Source organism: Schistocerca nitens, chromosome 4 (genome assembly GCF_023898315.1).
Source record: "Schistocerca nitens isolate TAMUIC-IGC-003100 chromosome 4, iqSchNite1.1, whole genome shotgun sequence".
Lineage (NCBI taxonomy): Eukaryota > Metazoa > Arthropoda > Insecta > Orthoptera > Acrididae > Schistocerca > Schistocerca nitens.
The window spans coordinates 772,757,038-772,782,146 of NC_064617.1; the positions used below are offsets into that span (position 1 = coordinate 772,757,038).

General features: G+C 41.4%; 1 protein-coding gene across 4 annotated transcripts in view; it reads left to right on the plus strand.

Annotated features, from left to right (window-relative positions):
* The window catches only part of LOC126253107 (protein pigeon), a 486,240-nt gene that overhangs the window by 239,039 nt on the left and 222,092 nt on the right, over positions 1 to 25,109 (plus strand). The gene's annotated exons all lie outside the window — the stretch shown is intronic.

Sequence of the window (25,109 nt, forward strand, 5' to 3'; positions counted from 1 at the left end):
GATCTCTTCTGAACAGCATTGCAAGGGTTCCCAGAGGTGCTCAGTAATGTTCATGTCTGGGGAGTTTGGTAGCCACTGGAAATGTTTAAACTGAGAAAAATGTTCCTGGATCCACTCTGTAGCAATTCTGGATGGTTGGGGGGGGGGGGGGCAGGGGGGGTATTGTTCAGCTGGAATTGACCTATTCTGAGAATTCACAATGGACATGAGTGGATGCAGGTGATCAGATGTGATATTTATGTACTGTCATCTTTCAGAGTCATATCTAGACATACACTATGTGATCAAAGGTATCCGGACACCCCCAAAAACATATGTTTTTCATATTAGGTGCATTGTGCTGTCACCTACTGCCAGGTACCCCATATCAGCGACCTTGGTAGTCATTAGCCGTCATGAGGGAACAGAATGGGGCACTCCGCGGAACTCATGGACTCCGAACATGGTCAGGTTATTGGGTGTCACTTGCATCATACGTCTGTACACAAGATTTCCCTGCTCTTAAACATCCCCACGTCCACTGTTTCCAATATGATAGTGAAGTGGATACATGAAGGGACACATACAGCACAAAACTGTACAGGCCGACCTCATCTGTTGACTGACAGAGACCGCCGACAGTTGAAGAGGGGTCGTAATGTGTAATAGGCAGACATCTATACGGAGCATCACACAGGAATTCCAAACTGCATCAGGATTCACTGCAAGTACTCTGACAGTTAGGCAGGAGGTGAGAAAACTTGGATTTCATGGTTGAGCGGCTGCTCATAAGCCACACATCACGCCAGCAAATGCCAAATGACACCTCGCTTGGTGTAAGGAGCATAAATAGTGTATGATTGTACAATGGAAAAACATTGTGTGGGGTGACAAATCACAGTACACAATATGGCAATCTGATGGCAGGTTGTGGGTATGACGAATGCCCGGTGAATGTCGCCTGCCATCGTATGTAGTGCCAACAGTAAAATTCGGAGGTGGTAGTGTTATGGTGTGGTCATGTTTCTCATGGAGGGGGCTTGCACCCCTTGTTGTTTTGCATGGCATTGTCACAGCACAGGCCTTCATTGATGTTTTAAGCGCCTTCTTGCTTTCCACAGGGATGGCAATTGCATCTTTCAACATGATCAAGCACCTGTTCATAATGCATGGCCTGTGGTGGAATGGTTACATGTCAATATCATCTCTCTGCCGCGAGGGATTAGCCGAGCGGTCTAAGGCACTGCAGTCATGGACTGTGAGGCTGGTTCTGGCGGAGGTTCGAGTCCTCCCTCGGGCATGGGTGTGTGTGTTTGTCCTTAGGATAATTTAGGTTAAGTAGTGTGTAAGCTTAGGGACTGATGACCTTAGCAGTTAAGTCCCATAAGATTTCACACACACAATATCATCTCTGTAATGGACTAGCCTGCACAGAGTCCTGACCCGAATCCTATAGAACACCTTTGGGATGTTTTGGAATGCCGACTTCATGCCAGGCATCATCAACCAACATCAATACCTCTCCTCAGTGCAGCACTCCATGAAGAATGGGCTGCCATTCTCCAAGAAACCTTCCAGCACCTGATTGAACGTATGCCTGCGAGAGTGGAAGCTGCCATCAAAGCTAAGGGTGGGTCTACAACATAATGAATTCTAGCATTACTGATGGAGGGTGCCACAAACTTGTAATTCATTTTTAGCCTGGTGTCTGGATACTTTTGATCACATAGTGTATCAGGATTCCCATATCACTCCAACTGCACACGCCCCGCACCATTCTAGAGTCTCCACCAACTTGAACAGTTCCCTGTTGACATGCAGGGTCCATGGATCATGAGGTTGTCTCCATACTCGAACATTTCCATGTGCTCAGTACAATTTAAAACGAGACTCATCTGACCAGGCAACATGTTTCAGTGTTGATGGACCCAGGCAAGATGTAAAGCTTTGTGCTGTGCAGTCATCAAGGGTACACAAGTGGGCCTTCAGCTCCAAATCCCATATTGATGACATTTTGTTGAACGGTTTGCACACTGACTCTTGTTGATGGCCCAACATTGAAATCTGCAACATTTTGCATAAGGGCTGCACTTCCATCACATTGAATAGTTCTTTTCAGCTGTCATTCATCCCATCCTTGCATGATCTTTTTCTGGCCTCTGCGAAGTCGGAGATATGATTTTTTACCAGATTCCTGATATAGATGGTACACTCATGAAATGGTCGTACAGTAAAATCCCCATTTCATTGCTACCTCAGAGATAGTGTCCCACCGCTCGTGCGCCAACTGTAACATCACGTTCAAATTCAGTTAAATCTTGTAACCTGCAATTGCAGTAGCAGTAACCGACCTAACAACTGCGCAAGCTGCTCATTGTCTTATATAGGCATTGCTAACTGCAGCACCATATTCTGCCTGTTTACATATCTCTGTATTTGAATATGTGTGTCCATACCAGTTTCTTTGGCACTTCAGGGTATATGCACTCTCCTTTACAGATGAACCACACTTTCCTAGAATTTTCCCAATAAATCAATTGGTATCTTTGATGTGGGTGGCTAGGTTTTTGACTGTTGGTTCCTGCACTGACTTTCCATCATCCCTGCACCCTTACCTCCCAGGTCCCTATTTGTCAGTGTAGATGCAATCTCCTTACACGTCAACATCCCTCATGCTCATGGCCTCTCCAAATGTCCTGCAGAGTCCAAACCCACCACTTCATTCCTCGTACACCTAACCAACTACATCCTAACTCATAACTATTTCACCTTTGAAGCGAAGATATGCAAACAAATTCATGGCACAGCCATGGGCACCCATATGCCAACCTCTTCATGGGCCACCTAGAGGAAACATTCCTAGCGTCCCAGAATCCCAAACCCCTGGTCTGGTTCCGGTTTATTGATGATGTCTTTGTAATGTGGACCCAAGGCCAGGACACTTTATCTTCATTCCTCCACAATCCCAACACCTTCTCTCCCATCCATTTCACCTGGTCCTCCACCCATCGTGCCCTCATAGATGCTGATCTCCTCCTCTAAGATGGCTCCATCCAAACATCAGTCAACATCAAACCCACTCCTTCCACACCAAAAATCCATGCAACCCAGCCACCCATGGCAGATGCATCTGCAGTGATGAGAACTCCCTCACACAGTATGCTGAAGACCTCAAAAAGGTCATCGCAGACAGACCTAATACACAAAATGATCTCTCATGCCATATCCTCCCCCACACACACCTGATCCTCACATCCATTCCTATACCAACCACAAAGAAGAACCCAATACCACCTGGGACTGGAACAACTTAATCATGTCCTTCATCAGGGCTTTGATTATCTACCATCATGCCCTGAAATGAGTGACATCCTACATAGTTCCATCCCCTCCCAAAGTTGTGTTCCATCACCTAGACAACCTCCACAACATCCCAGAATGAATGGTCACCTTCAAACTGTTGCCAAAAACAAGGTGGACCACCCAGTGGCACAACATGCAGCAGAGTATGACATGTGAGATTCAATGGCTGCTTCATGACCCATGCCATCTAGATCCTCCTCCTCACCACCACCACCACCACCACCACCACCACCTTTTCTGAACTGCGCATATGGGTACTATCGCCCCCCTCTCCCCCAATAGTGTGTGTGTGTGTGTGTGTGTGTGTGTGTGTGTGTGTGTGTGTGTGTGTGTATACACTAACCCCTTTCTCATTACCCCCACCCAATACATATCAGCTAGCTGTGTGCTGCCATCTCATGCCTTAATCTGTGAAATCTAGAGCTCATCCACCTGCCAAACACCCCTCTACCTGCACCCCTAGCTAGCCCACGGACAGCTCCCCACCCTCCCACTAGCTGCTAGACACTTCCCCCCAACCTGCTCCCTGCCTCCTGCCTTCTCTCCAGCCCTCGCCCCCATCCCACACTGCACCTCCACCTCACCCCAGTACCCCAGTACACTTGCCGTGGGCCAGGAAAGAAACTGACAGTCAAATGAGCACAATGTAGGGAGACAGGTGTGTGTGTGTGTGTGTGTGTGTGTGTGTGTGTGTGTGTTCCTGTTTCTCCTACAGCTTGAGAAAGGAATTCCATTCTGAAAGCTAGCAAAGTAAAGCTGTTTACCTTTTGCGAGTGTATTTGTCGACAACACGGCACTTCTGCCTTTAGGTGGGTCATCTCCTTTATTCCTAAATAATATGTTATTCTCAATGAGAACTTTCTGTACAACTAGAAATTATGTCTGAGTCATCTTGTACGCTCCTACAGTCACTCAGCTTTAACACCTTACCGTACACCTCAGCGTCATCAGCAAATAACTGCAAATTTTCTCCACCCTGTCTACCCAATCATTTATGTTTGTGTAGAGAATAATAGCTTTGCTGCCATACTTCTCTGTGACAATTCTGATGACAACCTTGTTTCTGATGAACATACGCTATCAAGGATAATGTACTAGGTTCTGTAACTTAAGAAGTCTTTGAGGCACTGACATACCTGTGAACCTGTTCCTTCTTTAACAGCCTGCAATGGGGCAACATTTCAAACGCTTTCTTGGAATCTAGAAATATGAAATCTGCCTGTTGCCATCATCCATAATTCACAATATAACATGCGAGAAAAGGGTAAGCTGGGTTTTGCACAAGCAGTGCTCTCTAAAACCCTGCTGATTTGAGGACATAAGTTTGTCAGACTCAAGAAAATTTATTAGTATAAGCCCACTTTTACCTTCCCAGAATTAATGTTTTCCTGCCGTTTATGGCATGTTTTATTGCTCCCATCAAATTTGCTATTTTCAGAATGTTAATTGGCACCCGATTTTGCGTCAACATATTTATAATTTTCCCATGATTTACACTTTATGAAAAAATGTTTGTGGAGAGAAAACTGACATAAAATGGCAGTCACTTGGCATTGGCCATCAAGCAGTGTTTACAGATGTTACGTGGTTAAGTTTTTGATGCCAGGGCGCTCTATTCAGCAGACTAAACTGATAAACAGGTAAAAGATGGAACAATTTGTGCCATATCTCCTGCTGCTGCCAAACTCTTCTCGGTACGGTGGCTGATGTCTAGGTTTGTTTGAAAAAGAATGTCATGACCAGTCACAACCATTTCCAAACTGTCTCTATTGCACATGCACAGTTTCATGATTGTTATAATTGTTGTGACACCTTTGTCAAACTATATTTTGCATGTTCCTTCGTTTGACCAGTTGCAGCACTATTTGACAGCTTCCCTCACTTTCTGTTGCTCAAATATTTTTGGTTGAAATACAGTGCCAGTTACGTATGTTTTCATGCTTAGCAGAATGTGTTTCGAGAATTTTTTCTCTTTCACAAGCACATTATTTACGAATATATTTAATGTGATGTTACACAAATGGACAATGTGAGTGATAGTTTGCGTGTATGCAGTTTTATACATAACTGAGGAGTCACATTACTTGATAACCTCAAAAACATGACTACAGTGGAAGAGATACACAGCAACATGTTAAGAAAACACCAAATGAAATACTGATGCAGTATTTGCACTTGACAACAAGGAAAAATTCTTTAAACACATCGTTCTAAGCATAAAAAAATGCGTAACTGTTGCAGTGGTTCATTATTTAAATAATGAATGACAACTTCAGGCTTTCCAATAACATAGATTATGATACATATAATTGAGTCAAACATTTCTACTTCCCAGACAGTTACCAGTTCCAGTTACATCAGTGGCTTTTATTGGATAATAAGCCTTTATCAGTTAATAAAGAACTCCCTGGCAAGTATTTTGATGCCTATTATGTACATATATTATACATACAGTGTGACAATGCAAGGGGGTAATAGTGTGGGTATACTGCAAAGCATTTGTATCTGCCATTAGTGCTTGGTACTACAATCACACTCACTTCTCTATATTGATTTATTTCTCGATTTTAGTGCATATGGCAAGGAACATACAGCTTGCTCACTTTGTCACAACACTTGTCCTTGCTTACTCCCTGCCCCAGTCCCACCCCAACTTTTTTTTCCTTCTTGGGCGGGGGGGGGGGGGGGGCTGTTGCTGCTAATGGTGATAAATCTACAGTCCTGACCTGAAAGGTTCAAATGTGTCCAGCATGGACAACTGTTCTTCTGTTGTTTGAGGAGGACATTCTAATTTCACATTTTTGAGTAAGGTCTTGACCAATTGGTATAAATTTTGATAATGATCAAAATAATTATTAAATTTTCCCTTCAGGGTGTAAGTGTTTGTGGACATTGTCTGTTGCCATTATATGATTTATAGGCAACATGACATTTCATGTCCCATTTGCTCCTGCCATTCTAGGGCCTTCATATTCACTTCCACACTCAGCTCCATACCATCTGTGGTGTGCCATTTTCCCCCTGCTTGGGGTTTCAGTATCTCAAATGGTGATGGCATCTTCTGCGTGATGATAGACCCATAATCTTTTTTCAAATTTTAAGTAGCCACCATGTAAGTCAATAGTTATTATGGTGTCTTGATCTAGTGACTCAACATCTTCCCTGTCATTCTGTGAATCTGTTTTGTTCTTCCAGTTGGTTGCTAGCGTAATGTGCTCATTCTTAATTTATGCCTTCATATCAAACAAGAATGTTGCTATATCAGTTCCGACACAAAGTTAGTACCATGGTCCATAAGCAACACATCTGGAGTACCCAACTTTAATAACCAATTACTAACCATGACTTGCACCACTCTGTTGCCTTATTGATCCAGAATAGCCATAATCTTTACATAGAGCAAAAAATGGTCTGTTGCCATTATCACATAACAATTTCCCATCAGTGTCTGCCCAAGGGACCTAAGATGCCCAAGCCAATAATATCAAATCAAATTGTTTGCTGGCCTGTGGTAATCTCTACAACAGAATACATTAATGACTTAATTTGGCTCATTGAACGCATGATACACGGGTCCTTACATGTTGCTTATGTGTTCACCACCAGTATTGTTCAACTACATGTCATTCCAGTGTTCTATGACCCTCAAGGCTTGCTAACACACAATCGTGCACCTGTTTTAATACTTCATTTCACAGTGTAGCTGGTACAACAAAATGAGCTCTGAGATTTCTTTGTTTACATAACATTCAGTCACACACAACAAATAATGATTGCATTGCAAATAAATTGTGATTTTCATCAGCTTCTTGAGTCCTCTGCCACTCTGCATTTGGGGCACCCATTCATTGTATTGCATGCACTTTCCGGATCTGCCCTTTGGTGGTTCTGTGTGATTTGTCAGGTCAGTGAATCGCATCAGAAACAAGTTCAATGAGTTTTAGTGCCCAGTGCATTAACCTATTCAATGGATCCCTCAAACCAAATAGCAATTGCAATGCTTCATGATCTGACATGGCTCGAAATTTCCTCACATGTAAACAATGTCAATAATATGTTAGCCATACATGAGATGCAGTATCTCTCTCTCCTTTGTAGAGTAGTTGTTTCCTACTCTATTCAGCTGCTGTGAGGCACAGGTAAACAAGTGTTCTGTACTCTCCCTTTTGTGACATAATACACAGCAAAGTGTTCAGTTGTTTGTGTTGCATGACACCACAAATTCCTTCTCATAATTTGTGGAAACTAATATTGGTCCAGCCAGTAGCAATTCTTCAAGTTGACTGAATGCACTTCTTATGCAGCTGAGTAATGCAACTTCACTCCGTTCTTCAGTTGATGAGTATGCAGCCATTGTGTTTCCAAAAATAATTAGCCAGACCTAAAAAAGACTGCAACTCTTCTTCTGTACACGGTACCAGTAAATCCTGTATGGTTTTCAAACTGGTAAGAATGCGGGGATCCGGGAGTGGTAAGCAGTCAAGCCCCCACTCCGCTAAATAAAATTTCTCTATTTATTTAAAATTTCACTGTTTATTTTATACCAACAATTTTACGTTAGGCACACATTGGTAACCTTAGCACACTTATTATTAAATTAAACAGTCATAAGATAATTACTGAATTGTTTCAAATAACCAATAAGTAAATTAGAAACTTTAAACAGCAAAATACTTTGTCTTAAAAGGACCTGTGCCTCAGGTTCCAATTAATTCAGAATTAGTGCTTACAGAATTACAATAACACACGTTAAATTACAGTCTACATTACCAAAATAGCAAGCCAGCAAAGGGGCTCACCCTGAAAAAATTGGCCGGAAGCTGGTACAAGAATTATTTACATTCACCACAGGTCTCAACAGGCTTTCCTGTCAGACTTAGACAAGTATAATGAGACAGTTAGGTTTTAGGGCTCTAAAACAGAGAAATTACAATATTACCACACATGCCATAACATCTTAAAACAATTACATATAATGTAAGAGAAGGTACCAGATTTGCAACTTTTCCACTAATCAACAATATAAATCAGTTTATCATATCAGTTTTCCAGCAACACTACATAGATCCTTTGGCCCAGTCGCAGACATTTAAACTGAATACTGGGTAATACCTAGGTGTTAACATGTCAGGTTTGGTGAAGAAGGGAAAGCAGTAGGCACCCATTGAGGTGAAGGAGTTACTCGTTTTTATAAGAGCATTGTTGTTTAATGTATTAAAGAAAGGCAGGCCTAGAGAAGTCGCTGAATCTGAATGGGCTGCTGCCCAAGAAAGCAGGAGAGGAGAATGTCTTGTCGAGTCGGTAGCTGCCAGCAGAAGAGAGCGGACGGTGTGTCCGCTCCCGGCAGCTAGCCGCAGTTACACCCCCATGTGACCGCCTCCAACCCTCCCTAATCGACAGCCAAGTTGTAGACGTGTGGTTCGATAGCATTACCTCGTCAACAATCTGTGAGTTTAGCTGCTAATGGTTCAACATGTGAGTTTCAAAGAGGTTCTGTCTGGTTTTGTGCAATGTGACTGATACGCTGCAACTAGCCATCAGGCAGAAGGCACTGACAGACATTGAGTAAAAAATAAAAATCAAATTTTTATACTATCAAATCCATTCAGTAATGGCCGCCACTGTACACAGGGAACCACACCTGTGGAGTTCATTCTTAACTGGTGTCATTAAATAAATTCAACCCATGAAAACCCATATCTACAAAAGGTTGTGGTAAAATGCCACGCATAGGGCGCAATATTTACAGATTACATTTAATCAGGGGAGCGCATAAGTTGCTGTTGCCAGTCCATTTGAAATCTTAAGTAAGAGGAACACATAAATTGAACATATTGTACCTCAATAGTAGGCACATGATTTCTGAACGTCAAACACAGAATAAATTGTCATTAATACATGAAAGATGGGGCAGCCAATCTTGCATGAGCACTATCAGTATTTGCCCAGACAAGCAATATATTCACTCCCTTTTGTACAACTAAGCCGTGGTTAGATGTAACTCCAAGTTGGCAAACATCGCTGTGTATTGGCTATGTTGTCGTGCTTGCTGCTGCAAGGAGGCCCCATGATCAATGTACTTCCAAAGCCCATCACTCATACCGTGCTTGCACACCATCTTAATACTGGTACATGTGGAACTCAGCTCCTCATGCAATGTGCCTAGAAAACTCCAGACACTGTAAGATAAAGCACTGTGCTAGCTTACAATATACCAATACAAATGTATCAGTTTTTACCATCCTAGGGTTTGCCTGGACTCCCCGTGACCAACTACATGCTCTAAATACCACACTTCTTCCTGCATGGAATGATGCTTTCCTAATCTTGGTGTTAGATGTGCCATGTGCAACTGCTCATCTAAATACACTGTACATTGCCTAGGTTGCAGTCCCCACAAAACTCTGTCTAAGAGTAACTGAAATGTTGCTGGTGCATTTTTCAATCCAATCAGTGTATGTTTATACTGATATGCCCTGATGGGGCTGCAAATGCTGTCTTCAGACATTCCCCTGTCACTAATTCTAACTGAAAAGATCAGTGGTAGAAAAAATTTGCATTGTCCCAGATTAACTGAAGTTTCTATTATATTCAGAACTGTATAAGCATCTGGAACTGTATTCTTGTTTAGGTACCTGCAGTTACAACAAAACTGATATGCCTTCATTCTGTTTGCACCTTTCTTCAGGCTGATCACTACTGGTGCTCCACAGTGATCCGTACTTTCCATAACAATACAGTCTTGTAACTGCTGGTTAATGCATTTAACCACCAAGAGATTAGATTAGATTTACTTTCATTCCAATTGATCCATAGTGAGGAGGTCCTCCAGGATGTATAACATCTCAGAAAAACAACAATACATGGCAAATATTTACAACTAAAACAAATAAGCTAATGTATCTTCCACAGGTCCCAGTGATCGTCATTTTTTTGCAGGTGATGTGCTATGCAGCATGGTTTATGAAATGGAGGCAGTTCATTCCCAGTTGGGATTCTACACAGTGTCACTGGTGTCAGTGGCAATGTCCCATGAGTATTAAACAGATCCTCATATTCTAAACAGCAACTGCTTCATTGGTTACTTTCTCTCTCCTTCCAAGTTCATTGCCTTCTCCATTAACGTAGCTAAGCTGGTGGCATACTTAAGCTTAGGGTCTGAAATTGTTCGATCATAAGTCCCTTGTGAAATTTCATGTCCGCAGTCCCAAAATTATTTATCTCAACAGATAATGCTTGTTCATTGTCTAACTCCTGTGCATAGAACAACCCTGTGTATGAAACACTAGGCTTTATCTAAGTCGTTATTTTCATGTAATGGTCCACTAAACACACTTTACAGACCACAAAAGTAATTCCTAAGTTCACCTTCATTAGTTTTCCCATTCCTTGCACTACACTAGTGGGCAAATTGATCCTTAATGGCTGTGCCTGCAGTCTAAGTGGTTCCCCTTGGACCAGGAATGAACCTTGCGGCAGTGTGGCCTGCCAGCAGTTTCCCCAAGTTCTAACATGCGTCTATCAAAGTCATTTTTAGTGTGAAGTTCAATCAAGAAGTCCAGCCCTAACATTGTCCAGTAACTATCGCCCTTATAACAAAAAACTTCCGTACAGACACGGAAATCTTACGCTCCACCCTAAAACTCAGCACCGCTAAACCCAGTGAATGCAAGTGATTTTCATCCACTCTGCTTAACCTATATTATGGCGAGCCAAACCTTCTTTTCTCCCATTGGGTGCAAACTTACCATGTACACCTGTAAACTTGTGTCCTATAAAAACTTTTACTTCCTTCCTGCCACTAAGCTACCTAAGCAAAACTTCACCACTGCAGATGTTTCGTCTGTTCTTATATTAACAGGGAGTGCCATGCAGTGAATCCAGGGCACCATTGCCACTTAACAGTGAGTCATTATTCCCACCTTGTGTTTTCTTATCGCATCTCATGTTACGCTTTTGCCTGCAGTCCCATTGTGGGTGCCCTATTTGCTCATGTTTCTTACATCACAGTTCACAGAATGCCTGCCATATATGGCATGTTCATCCTCCCATGCCCTTGGCATTTAACACCCACAACAAGAATAGTTTACTATCACGAACTGGGCTCATTGTGTCGATTTCTTCTAGTGCCATCACAGTTACTAAAGCTTCAGCTAAGTTCTTAGTGAACTCCACCTGTACTTTTCTTGAAACATCGGGCAGCAACCCCTGCAAAATGTATCCGGTGTACTGCAGAAAGACTCTTTTGGTATCATCATTTTTGCTCAGCTTGTATGTATTGACATGCAGTTTGCTAATCTTCTCTGCAAAGTCTACAATGTACTCCGCCTGTTCTTGTGACATATAGTTTAATTATTCCCTATAATACCTACGTCTATTTTTTCTTCTGTATCACTGTGCTAAGCTTGAATTCATAATTTCAAATGTTGGTGCATTCCTTTACCCCTCTTTATGCATCATGTATACTTCAGTCTCCCATCAAATGTAATTCGGCCATATGCAAAATCTGTTCCTCTGACTGACATCACAGCTTAGTGGCTTTTAACAGGTTATGTATGAATGCTAATAAGTCCTCTCCTGCATTACCCAAAAATGGAGATACTAGGATAGGAATAAGTGGCTAGACAGCAACATATTAATTGTTCTGTTCAATTCTTGGTGGTGTACTGGATGTGACTATTACGAAAGCCTCACTGGCATGATAGAAGGTGCATTCTAATTACTCTTTGTTGATAGGGTTATGGATGTTTGTGAAGTAGTGGTCAGTGTACTGTGCATGGCAACATTGAAGGAAAGTCATCATGGTGAGTAGCTTAGCATTCTGTTTCACAGTTTCTCTAGTTGGTGAACACAGCAGAAAGAATTCTCCTTATAGACGTGAGTGATATCAAATGAAGGTTCATGCCGCCCATCAGTAAAATAAAATCCTCTCAAGTTTTCTGTTAGTCTGTAGGGCCTTTGTGGTGTCCAGAAGGTATGTTCCCTATATCTATCTTCTGGTGAAATACCAGAGTCTCACAGTTCATTTCCTTAAACAATGGAAAATCCAGGGTGGAATGTAACAATACCAGAGCAGGAAAGTTGCTACTCACCATATAGTGGAGATGCTGAGTCGCGATAAGCACAACAAAAAGATTCACACAATTATAGCTTTCGGCCGTTAAGGCCTTTTCCAGCAGTAGACACACACACGCACACACACACACACACACACACACACACACACACTCATGCAAATGCAACTTGCACACATGTCTGCAGTCTCAGAGAGCTGAATCTACACTGCGAGCAGCAGCACCAGTGCATGATGGGAGTGGTGACTGGGTGGGGGTAAGGAGGAGGCTGGGGTGGGGAGGGGGAGGGATAGTGTGGTGGGAGTGGCAGATAGTGAAGTGTTGCAGTTTAGACGGAGGGCAGGAGAGAAGGTGCGGAGGGGGGGAGGGGTAAGTAGTGGAAAGGAGAGAAATAAAAAGAAATTAAAAGACTGGGTGTGGTGGTGAAATGATGGCTGTGTGGTGCTGGAATGGGAACAGGGAGGGGGCTGGATGGGTGATTACAGTGACTAACGAAGGTTGAGGCCAGAAGGGTTATGGGAACATAGGATGTATTGCAGGGAAAGTTCCCACTTGCGCAATTAAGAAAAAGCTGGTGTTGGTGGAAAGGATCCATATGGCACAGGCTGTGAAGCAGTCATTGAGATGAGGGATATCATGTTTGGCAGCGTGTTCAGCAACAGGGTGGTGCACTTGTTTTTTGGCCACAGTTTGTCGTTGGCCATTCATGTGGACAGACAGCTTGTTGGTTGTCATACCTACATAGTATGGAGCACAGTAGTTGCAGCTTAGCTTGTAAATCACATGACTGGTTTCACAGGTAGCCCTGCCTTTGATGGGATAGGTGATGTTAGTGACCGGACTGGAGTAGGTTGTGGTAGGAGGATGTATGGGACAGGTCTTGCATCTAGGTCTATTACAGGGGTATGAGCCATGAGGTAAGGGATTGGGAGCAGGAGTTGTATAAGGATGGATGGATGAGTATATTGTTTAGGTTTGGTGGATGGCGGAATACCACAGTAGGAGGGGTGGGAAGGATAGTGGGCAGGACATTTCTCATTTCAGGGCATGATGAGAGGTAATTGAAACCCTGGCGGAGAATGTATGGTACAGAATTACGAGGGGAATGCTCCTCTGTGGCTGGACTGTGGGACTTTGGGAGGTGGTGGGAGACTGGAAAGATAAGGCACGGGAGATTTGTTTTTGTACAAGGACGGGAGGATAATTACAGTCAGTGTAGGCTTCAGTGAGACTCTTGGAATATTTAGAAAGGGACTACTCGTCATTGCAGATGCAATGACCATGGGTTTGTTGGACTGTGCGGAAGGGACTTCTTGGTATGAAACGGGTGGCAGCTGTCAAAGTGGAGGTATTGTTGGTGGTTAGTAGGTTTGATATGGATGGAGGTACTGTTGTAGCCATCTCTGAGGTGGAGGTCAACATCTAGGAAGGTGGCTTTTTGGGTTGAGTAGGACCAGGTGAAGCAAATGGGGGAGAAGTTGTTGAGGTTCTGGAGGAATGTGAATGAGGTGTCCTCACCTTCAATCCAGATAGCAAAAATGTCATCAATAATCTGAACCAGGTGTGGGGTTTAGGATTCTGGGATTTTAGGAAGGATTCCTCTAGGTGGCCCATGAATAGGTTAGCATAGGATGGTGCCAAGCAGGTGCCCATAGCCATACCGCAGATTTGTTTGTAGGAAATGCCTTCAAAGGAGAAGTAATTGTGGGTGAGGATGTAGTTGGTCATGGAGACTAGGAAGGAGGTTGTTGGTTTGGAATCCATAGGGTGTCTGGAAAGGTAGTGTTCGATAACAGTAAGGCCATGGGCATTAGGAATGTTAGTGTACAGGGAGATGGCATCAATAGTGATGAGCAGGGCACCATGTGGTAAAGGGAGAGTCAGTTGAGGAAATGATTGGTATCTTTTATATAGGAGGATAGGTTCCGGGTAATAGGTTGAAGGTGTTGGTCTATGAGAGCAGAGATTCTCTCAGTGAGGGCACAGTAACTGGCCACAGTGGGGTGTCCTGGGTGGTTGGGTTTATGGACTTTAGGAAACGTGTAGAAGGTGGGAGTGCGGGGAGTGGTAGGGGTAAGTAGAGAGATGGACTCTGAGGAGAGGTTCTGGTATGGACTAAGGATTTGAGTAGTGACTGGAGATCCTGCTGGATTATTTGAATGGTTTCACTGTGGCTTGGTTTTTAGGTGGAAGTATCTGACAGCTGATGGCGTCCTTCTGCCACATAATCCCTGCAGTTCAAAACAACAGAGGTGGAGCCTTTGTCAGCAGGTATGATTCTAAGGTTGGGATCTGTTTTTAGATGGTGGACTTCGGTTCTTTCTGCAGGTGTAAGGTTAGTTCGCATCTTGAGGGATTTGGGGAATGATGTTGAGGCAAGGTTCGAGGTTAAGAAATTCTGTAAAGTTATCAGGGTATGGTTTGGAGGCAGTGGGGGTGGATCACGGTTGGATGGAGGAGTGAACTGAGTTAGGCAAAGTTCAATAATGGTCTTAGGTTGAGACTGATTGGTCGGGTTGGTGGCGAAAAAGTGTTTCCACTTTAGGGACTGGGAGAAGGAGAGAAGGTCTTTAACTAGTCCTGCATGGTTGAATTTGGGAGTGGGGCAAAAGGTGAGGCCTTTGGAAAGGACTGATATTTCTGTGGGACTAAGGCTTCTGGAGGAAAGGTTCATAACTGTGTTGCGGGTCTGTTTAGGTTCTGGGTTGTGTGTGGTGGTGGGAGTGGGTTTCGGAGGGTGGGGTAAGTGTAGTAGGTCTGCGAGACAGGGTTTGTCAGCTATGAGGGGGTGTGGGGGAGGTTTGGAGGTTGTTGTAGAAGTGGTGGACAGTGGTATTCCGAGTTGGGAGTAGGAAGTGATTAGGATGTAGAGCTTTTTGAGATGGCGTTGTGCATGTTGCTCAAGTTCCTGCAGGGCAAGAGTTTCAATGTGTGTTATGGGTTCCAGGAATTTGGGATTACATAGCAGGAGAATTTCATGGATGGAGAGAAGGTACTGCAAGGAGGATTTGGGTTTGGTTGATATGGTTTTGCAGGACTATATTGGTGAGGGCTAAGGATTGGCGGAATCTGAACAGGTGAAGGTCATTGTGGAAGGAGGGGTGGCAACCAGAGATGGGTAATTTGATGGTAAGGCCATTAGGGGGGATTTCATGAGCCAAGCAACAACGAAGGAACAGTATGTGGGACTGGGATCTGGCTAGGGATAAGTAAACTTTTCTGTATTGACACAGATGAAAGGAGCAAGGATCCATGGTGGTAGAAAAATGCAAAAAATTACATAAGAAAGTAGAATTAGGTCTAAAAAATTAAGCAAAAATACACCCAGATACGTGTGAAAAGTACGAAAAGTATGAAATGGATGCACAAGGGGGAGTGTGGGGGGGGGGGGGGGATGAGATGAAATCTGAGGAAGAAGACGAAAGTGGAAGGCAAAAACTCACTAAAATTGGCGAGAATTCACAACTGTCAAAGTAGAGCATAACTAATCAATTATAAATATATTTATATTACTGTGGGTAGCAGGTTTGAGGGCAGATAAGTGTAAGGGGGACGTCAGATGTGACTGGATGAGGTGGTGGATTTAGTGTTTGCGAACAGGGATAGAATGGGGAAAGTGTGGGGGTGGGGAGAGGTTTGTAATTAGAGATGTAAGATAAAGTGACACTGGAAAAGTGCGGGAGATAACACGCAAAGTATGGAAATTGACACAGGTAGCGTGATCAGTTTAAAGGTATAGGCTTCATTATATCGGCGGGAGTAATGTGGGACCGAAGATGCTGCACTAACAATCAGCATGGTCTTGAGGCCGCCTGTTGCACGTGGCCGAGACGGTTGACACAGTGTGGCTCATAAGTAGAGCGTGCAGTTTGGTTCATAAGGCAACAAGAGAAACACATGAAAGAAAAGAAAGAAGAATGGACATTGAGTATAGCGGATGCAAAAGAATGTAGTTACAGGGTTAGGATTGAAGAAAAGCCATCAGGCAAAAATCAAACAATGGAAAATCCAGGATGGAATGTAACAATACCAGAGAAGGAAAGTTGCTACTCACCATATAGTGGAGATACTGAGTCGCGATAGGCACAACAAAAAGATACACGCAATTATAGCTTTCGGCCATTAAGGCCTTTGTCAGCAGTAGACACACATGCACACACACACACTCACTCACATAAACGCAATTTGCACACACATCTGCAATCTCAGAGAGCTGAGACCACACTGCGAACAGCAGCACCAGTGCATGATGGGAGTGACAACTGGGTGGGGGTAAGGAGGAGGCTGGGGCAGGGAGGGGGAGGGATAGTATGGAAGGAGTGGCGGACAGTGAAGTGTTGCAGTTTAGACGGAGGGCAGGAGAGAAGATGTGGAGGGGGGAGGGGGTAAGTAGCAGAAAGGAGAGAAATTAAAAGACTGGGTGTGGTGGTGAAATGACAGCTGTGTAGTGCTGGAATGGGAACAGGAAGGCAGCTGGATGGGTGGGGACAGCGACTAATGAAGGTTGAGGCCAGGAGGGTTACAGGATGTATTGCAGGGAAAGTTCCCACCTGCACAATTCAGAAAAAGCTGGTGTTGGTGGGAAGGATCCATATGGCACAGGCTGTGAAGCAGTCATTGAGATGAGGGATATCATGTTTGGCAGCATGTTCAGCAACAGGGTGGTGCACTTGTGTCTTGGCCACAGTTTGTTGGTGGCCGTTCATGCGGACATATAGCTTGTTGGTTGTCATGCCTACATAGAATGCAGCACAGTAGTTGCAGCTTAGCTTGTAAATCACATGACTGGTTTCACAGGTAGCCCTGCCTTTGTTGGGACAGGTGATGTTAGTGACCGGACTGGAGTAGGTGGTGATAGGAGGATGTATGGGACAGGTCTTGCATCTAGGTCTATTACAGGGGTATGAGCCATGAGGTAAGGGATTGGGAGCAGGAGTTGTGTAAGGATGGATGAGTATATTGTGTAGGTTTGTTGGATGGCGGAATACCACAGTAGGAGGGGTGGAAAGGATAGTGGGCAGGACATTTCTCATTTCAGGGCATGATGAGAGGTAATTGAAACCCTGGCGGAGAATGTAATTCAGTTGCTCCAGTACCCGGATGGTACTGAGTTACGAGGGGAGTGCTCCTCCATGGCCGGACTGTGGGACTTTGGGAGGTGGTGGGAGACTGGAAAGATAAGGCATGGGAGATTTGTTTTTGTACAAGGATGGGACGGTAATTACAGTCAGTGATGGCTTCATGAAACCCTTGGTATATTTCCTTATATATATTTACCTATGGTGTCAGACACTGCACATGTTGAGGAACCTACCTTTGGAGCTGGATTGTCTAGAAAAGATTTTTCTCACAGTAGCTACAAGAGGGAGAATATTAATAAGGTACTTAGAGCACTAAGCAATAAAAAAAGAATAAAGAAAGATATCACAAAATCGCCTTCCTAGCATATGCTGGTGCTACCTCCACAAGAATCAGTCAAACTCTAAACTCTAAACAAAAAAGGAATTAACCCTATCTTCTGACCACCAACAAAAGTAAGAAATCTTCTGTGTAGGGGCAAAAACTGTGTAAACCTTCGAATATCAGGAATGTAGCAAATTCCTTATGAGGCAGCAGTTCATACAGGTGACAGACGTAACACTGTGTGTCTGCAATTCAACTGAAATAAATGCAATGGAAGACATAGCCAGGAAAGAATATCAGCACTAGATGAGTACTATTTAATAGAGGAGTTCATTTTCAATTTCAAACAGATGTCTGTTATCTGCCCAGCAAGTGATTTCTGGGACAGTATTATTAAGGAGGCAATTGAAATATGAGTTAAGCAAATCTTGTTAATCAGGATAGGGATTTGCTCTCAGTGTTGCTTCGCAACCTTCATGGATGGTATAATATGGGAGCAACAACATTCATCATTTTGTGAAACAGAGGTGAATGACAAGTGTGAGCTTGCCAGTCATGTAAACATGGGCCAGGTAGCAATTAAATGGTCATGGAGCAACTGTTGCATGGATTTAAATGTCTGTCACCACTGATAACTATATAAGGAGGAGGACTGAAAGGCTTGGACACTTCACATGGAAATTGAAGAAGAGACCATGCATAGTGAAATGTTATGGACACACTCCAATTTAACACTTCAAGAAACCCAAGACTTCATGGGTATTAACACGCTATGAGAATCCATATTTGCACTTCATAATATGCCATGAAGGTGACATATGGAGGACGAACTTCTAGTCTCGCTTCTTGGAATGGAATCAGCACTACTGGGCAGAGGGTTTATTAGATTAGATTAGATTAATACTAGTTCCATGGATCATGAATACGATATTTCGTAATGATGTGGAACGAGTCAAATTTTCCAATACATGACATAATTAAGTTAATTTAACAACATACTTAAGTTAATATAACAACTTTTTTTATTTTTGTTTTTTATTTTTTTGTTTTTTTTAAATAATTTTTTTGTTTTTTTCCCTTAATTTATATCTAAAAATTCCTCTATGGAGTAGAAGGAGTTGTCATTCAGAAATTCTTTTAATTTCTTCTTAAATACTTGTTGGTTATCTGCCAGACCTTTGATACTATTTGGTAAGTGACCAAAGACTTTAGTGGCAGTATAGTTCACCCCTTTCTGTGCCAAAGTTAGATTTAATCTTGAATAGTGAAGATCATCCTTTCTCCTAGTATTGTAGTTATGCACACTGCTATTACTTTTGAATTGGGTTCGGTTGTTAATAACAAATTTCATAACAGAGTATACGCACTGAGAAGCTACTGTGAATATCCCTAGATCCTTAAATAAATGTCTGCAGGATGATCTTGGGTGGACTCCAGCTATTATTCTGATTACACGCTCTTGTGCAATAAATACTTTATTCCTCAGTGATGAATTACCCCAAAATATGATGCCATATGAAAGCAATGAGTGAAAATAGGCGTAGTAAGCTAATTTACTAAGATGTTTATCACCAATATTTGCAATGACCCTTATTGCATAAGTAGCTGAGCTCAAACGTTTCAGCAGATCATCAATGTGTTTCTTCCAATTTAATCTCTCATCAATGGACACACCTAAACATTTGGAATATTCTACCTTAGCTATATGCTTCTGATTAAGGTCTATATTTATTAATGGCGTCATACCATTCACTGTACGGAACTGTATGTACTGTGTCTTATCAAAATTCAGTGAGAGTCCGTTTACAAGGAACCACTTAGTAATTTTCTGAAAGACATTATTGACAATTTCATCAGTTAATTCTTGTTTGTCAGGTGTGATTACTATACTTGTATCATCAACAAAGAGAACTAACTTTGCCTCTTCATGAATATAGAATGGCAAGTCATTAATATATATTAAGAACAACAAAGGACCCAAGACTGACCCTTGTGGAACCCCATTCTTGATAGTTCCCCAGTTTGAGGAATGTGCTGTTCTTTTCATATTATGAGAACTGCTTATTTCAACTTTCTGCACTCGTCCAGTTAGGTACGATTTGAACCATTTGTGCACTGTCCCACTCATGCCACAATATTTGAGCTTGTCTAGCAGAATTTCATGATTTACACAATCAAAAGCCTTTGAGAGATAACAAAAAATCCCAGTGGGTGGTGTTCGGTTATTCAGATCATTCAAAATTTGATTGGTGAAAGCATATATGGCATTTTCTGTTGAAAAACCTTTCTGGAAACCAAACTGACATTTTGTTAGTACTTCATTTTTACAGATATGTGAAGCTACTCTTGAATACATTACTTTCTCAAAAATTTTGGATAAAGCTGTTAGAAGGGAGATTGGACGGTAATTGTTGACATCAGATCTATCCCCTTTTTTATGCAAAGGTATAACTATAGCATATTTCAGTCTTATCAGGGAAAATGCCCTGTTCCAGAGAGCTATTACACAGGTGGCTGAGAATCTTACTTATCTGTTGAGAACAAGCTTTTAGTATTTTGCTGGAAATGCCATAAGTTCCATGTGAGTTTTTGCTTTTAAGCAAGTTTATTATTTTCCTAATTTCAGAGGGAGAAGTGGGTGAGATTTCAATTGTATCAAATTGCATAGGTATGGCCTCTTCCATTAACAGCCTAGCATCTTCTAATGAACAGCTGGATCCTACTATATCCACAACATTTAGAAAATGATTATTAAAAATATTTTCAACTTCTGACTTTTTGTTCGTAAAGTTTTCATTCAATTTGATGGTAATACTGTCTTCCTGTGCTCTTAGTTGACCTGTTTCTCTTTTAATAATATTCCAAATTGTTTTAATTTTATTATCAGAGATGCTGATTTCAGACATGATACACATATTTCTGGATTTTTTAATAACTTTTCTTAATATAACACAATAGTTTTTATAATGTTTGATAGTTTCTGGGTCACTACTCTTTCTTGCTGTCAGATACATTTCCCTTTTCCGGTTAAAAGATATTTTTATACCCTTAGTAAGCCATGGTTTGTTACAAGGTTTCTTACGAGTATATTTAACTATTTTCTTGCAGAAGCAGTTTTCAAATGCATTTACAAAAATGTCTTATATGCTATCCATGTTGATCATAATATACTGAACTGGAAATTCTAGTGAGGGGTGTGGTTCTTCATAGAAAACTGTTCTTTAAAATGTGGCTAAACTAGTATTGGCAGCAACAATTTATTCATCCAACAATAATTTTACTATTTTGCAGGATTTATCATTCTAATACAAGCAAAACACAAGCAATATATACAGGCATATTGATGTACACACATTTTTAATGAGGAGAGAATGGGACTAGACTTTTTGTATTTGGTAGACTATATTTTGTGTATGGGTTGTCTAGAAGATATGTTGCCCTCTCATGCAGGAGGTGAGTCTGCATTGAATTCTGATGAACTTCTTGGTCTCTCAGGTTATGAAACTATTGCATATAACCTACAATTCTTCATGTACTGTGTCTTGTGAGTATAAAAAAAAAGAAACAAATCATGACAGTATCTGGCAGCAACACTTGTGTGACATTTAATGAAAAAACGAAAATTAAAAGTAGACAAAATGTGAGCCCAGAATATACCCACAGGAGACCAAATTCCAGCTCCTTCCTAATATAAATACTTAAAAAGTAGGACAAATTGGAACATGTAAAGATAATCACCACTAAATTGGTTGAGCACATGATTGGACACAGAGGAACTGTCTGCCTTGGGGTCGTACAGTACCCAGTTGCAGAGCATGCTCAGCAACTTGACTCAAGGGATCTGATTGACTGTTACATCACAAGGGCCACTTGGATCCTGTCATCCTGCACTAGTTTCCTTTTTTTGAAACCTACAACAACAAGTCATCGAAGAATATGTGTATGTATCAATGTGACTGCTTAGGGTACATACATATATCTTTTATTATAATACTGTCATGGAAAACAAATCTACTATTATAGCTAAAGATTATAATAAATCAACATTTTTACTGTTACATTATTCACTGGCTATCAAATTATTAATACACCTTGAATTGCAGGATCCTTGTGTTTAGAAAAAATTAGTCTATAACAAAATAAATGAAGTAGAAGGAACTAACAATTGAAATTCCAGAAGTTAAGTGTCTAACACAGGGTGCAATAAGTAAGACTTTATACTGATGTAAATTCTGTGTAGGTACTGGGAGATGAAGAAGCTTGCACAGGATAGAGTAGCATGGAGAGCTGCATCAAACCAGTCTCAGGACTGAAGACCACAACAACAACAACAACAACAAATTCTGTGTGTTCTATATGACATAAAAAGATATATAGAAGAAATGTTTCAAGGTCTATTACTTGTAGTCAGTCACTACTGACTGTGTTAAAGTTCTATGGCAGTATAGCAGTGTGAGATAATGAATTCAGCAGAGTCCCATAGATCAGAGTGACATCATACTACAACATTACTCTCAGGGGTTTTCTTCCTGCTCCACATTTTGTGTATCCCATATGATGCAAACAGTTAAGATGCAGTAGTAAGTTTCACCAGAGTGTGTGCCATTAATGGCCATTAACTTTGAGCATGGCTCACTACAATCAATAGGGGTTGGCTGTACACCATTTTAACTTTAAAATAAATTCCTTTTACTTTTCATTTTAGTGCAGCATATGCAAATGGTGGCCACATACATTACTCATTGAATTTGGTAACAGTTGAGTATCTCTCAGCAGTGTAAAATATGAATCAGTATAAGCAACACATAGCATTTACACCTGGCAGCATGCGCTAAGTAATAAAGTACAAGTCCTGCTACATGAAAGTAACATCTGTGGCATACAAACCATCCATAACTTTACCAACTCCAGATGAGAATACCTCAGCCAAGTTCTGTACACAAGATGACAGACAAAAGGCCACGAGCTCTGCCCTGCACACTTATTTAAAGGTTCGGTCACATGACCACAACCAAGGTTCAGTGCAGATACTTTAATCCTGATCACCATTTCTAGTTTTCACAGTAATTTCATGTAAATACTGATGATAAAACACACAAAAAATTTTGCAGTCATTTTACAACTCCTTAATAAACTCACTTATGCATTTTTCCATCAATTTTAAACAAAATCTCAAACATATAAATTGCCATATTGGCACTCAAATCAAAACACTAACTTGACCTAGTTTATAAATCAAATCTTTAATTAAATACACATCAAAAGTTATTGGAATGTAAAGTAGGAAACTCATTCTGATAAGATCATTTGTGTCTTTGTGGAGGATTCCATAATTATGGCACTATTTACATAAATGAACTAAATTGTTTATAACCTTTTTTATATTTGTTCAGTAGAAAAATAATCTGTTAATTATATTGCAGGATTATTCTCTTTCATCTGGTGTATCACAAGTCTGACTTCTGTGATGGGGTTCAGTTGTTAGAATATACCATAAATCATAATGTTAATAATGTTAAAACTATTAAAGCTTCAGACATGGATTTGTGCTCAATGAGCTCATTGCACTGCTGTGGTTCCAAAACTAACATTCATTTTCTCTAGCATGCATGTAACAAATTTTACATATTTTCATTGCAATTATATTAGTGACAATATTCCATTGACCATCTTCGATCATCCCAGGACCATGCCACTGTACCACACCCCTCTTTCTGCCTGGAAAAACCCAGATGACTGTTGGGCCTCGTGACATGCTAGTCACCTATATTTGCACTTTGCTCACCGACCACAGACTGTCTGACAGCTGGCCGCCCCAACAAACTTTTATCTTGACCCACAGCCAACCTGTCAGATTCAGTCCATCTTGCGACAGTCAAACCAGCTACTTATAATGTTTCAGTACTTAGACTTCATCCAGTGGTGGTGATAAGACAGTGACTCAGAGTAGTTGATGCTGACCTGCTTGAGGTGACTACCTGAAAGGAAGTTACTTCCATCTGTTGTACAACCTGTTATATTGCAATTTTTGTAGTTCACCAGATGGCTGTCATCTGGCTGGTGGACATGTGCTGGAGTCAGTAAACTTGTAATATCCATACTCTCTGCTGTCAATATGTCATTGTCCATTCACACCAAATATATGAGACCCTGAACTAGAGAGACGGAAACTTGCCCCTTAGATCCTCACATGCCATTACTCTCTTTGTCTTAAACTTTCATTAACATTAACAGACATCCACCCCTACCCCCCTTTTTAAAAGAATTTCAGTATTTATATGAGGCAGTATATGAAAGTTTCTAAACTGTCCTAATTAAAATTACCAGACTAATGCTCCTTCCATTCGTATTAGTAACTAGTGAACGTATTGGATGTACATTATAAACTACTTTGCCCCTTCTCTCTGCCCCTCTCCTTCTCCCCCCTGTCTTTGTTCATGTCCTCTTGGTCTCTCTCTGTGCATCACCTTCTCCCACCCCCCCCTCCCCCCTCTCTATCAGTCTCCTCCTCACCCCTCGTTATATCTATTTTCTCTCTCCGCTGCAGCCTACCCCCCACCCTGTACTCTTATCCATTTCTCTGACCTTGAGCCTTGTTTATCCTCATTACAAATGAAACCTCGATTGGCAATTGAAGTTGCTTAAAATAAATAGATGAATTGGTTTGGGATCATTCATATAGAGGGTGTGAGAGAGACATCTCCAACTACTGGGTCTGTGAGTATAGTAGCCCCAACAACCATATATCATGCACTTTTAGTCTGCAAGTGGGTAGAATTAAATAAGTATTGGATGATTGAGATTCTGCAGTAGTACTCCAGCCATAAGCCAATAAGCGATAGAAACAACATTCTTGTCTTTTGTAAAATCGATGCTGAGGAAGAAAACAAATCATCATATTGTTGTGTATACAGTTTTTGTTTCAAATTATACACAACGGGAAAAAGTGTAAATGGCAAAAACAATTTGCGTAATGGTCTATATGCCGTGCTCTCATAGTTGGAACTGACTGCGAGAAAGAAAATGAAACCACATTTTTGCCACACAGCACAGTATTTCTTTCCGACATTCAGTTTTCACTGGAAACCAGTACACTGTCATATAAGTAAGTGCATAGCCTATTTCTGTCTGAATGTTTATTAGTGGCTCGTATAAAAACATGAAGTAAATCGGTCAAGGATTTTAGAGATTATTGGTAACAATGTTTACCCTTTATGTATAAAATATCTAGCCTGTGCTCTTCTGAATGTTCATTAGAGTATCAGGTAAAAATCTGAAGTAAATTGGTAA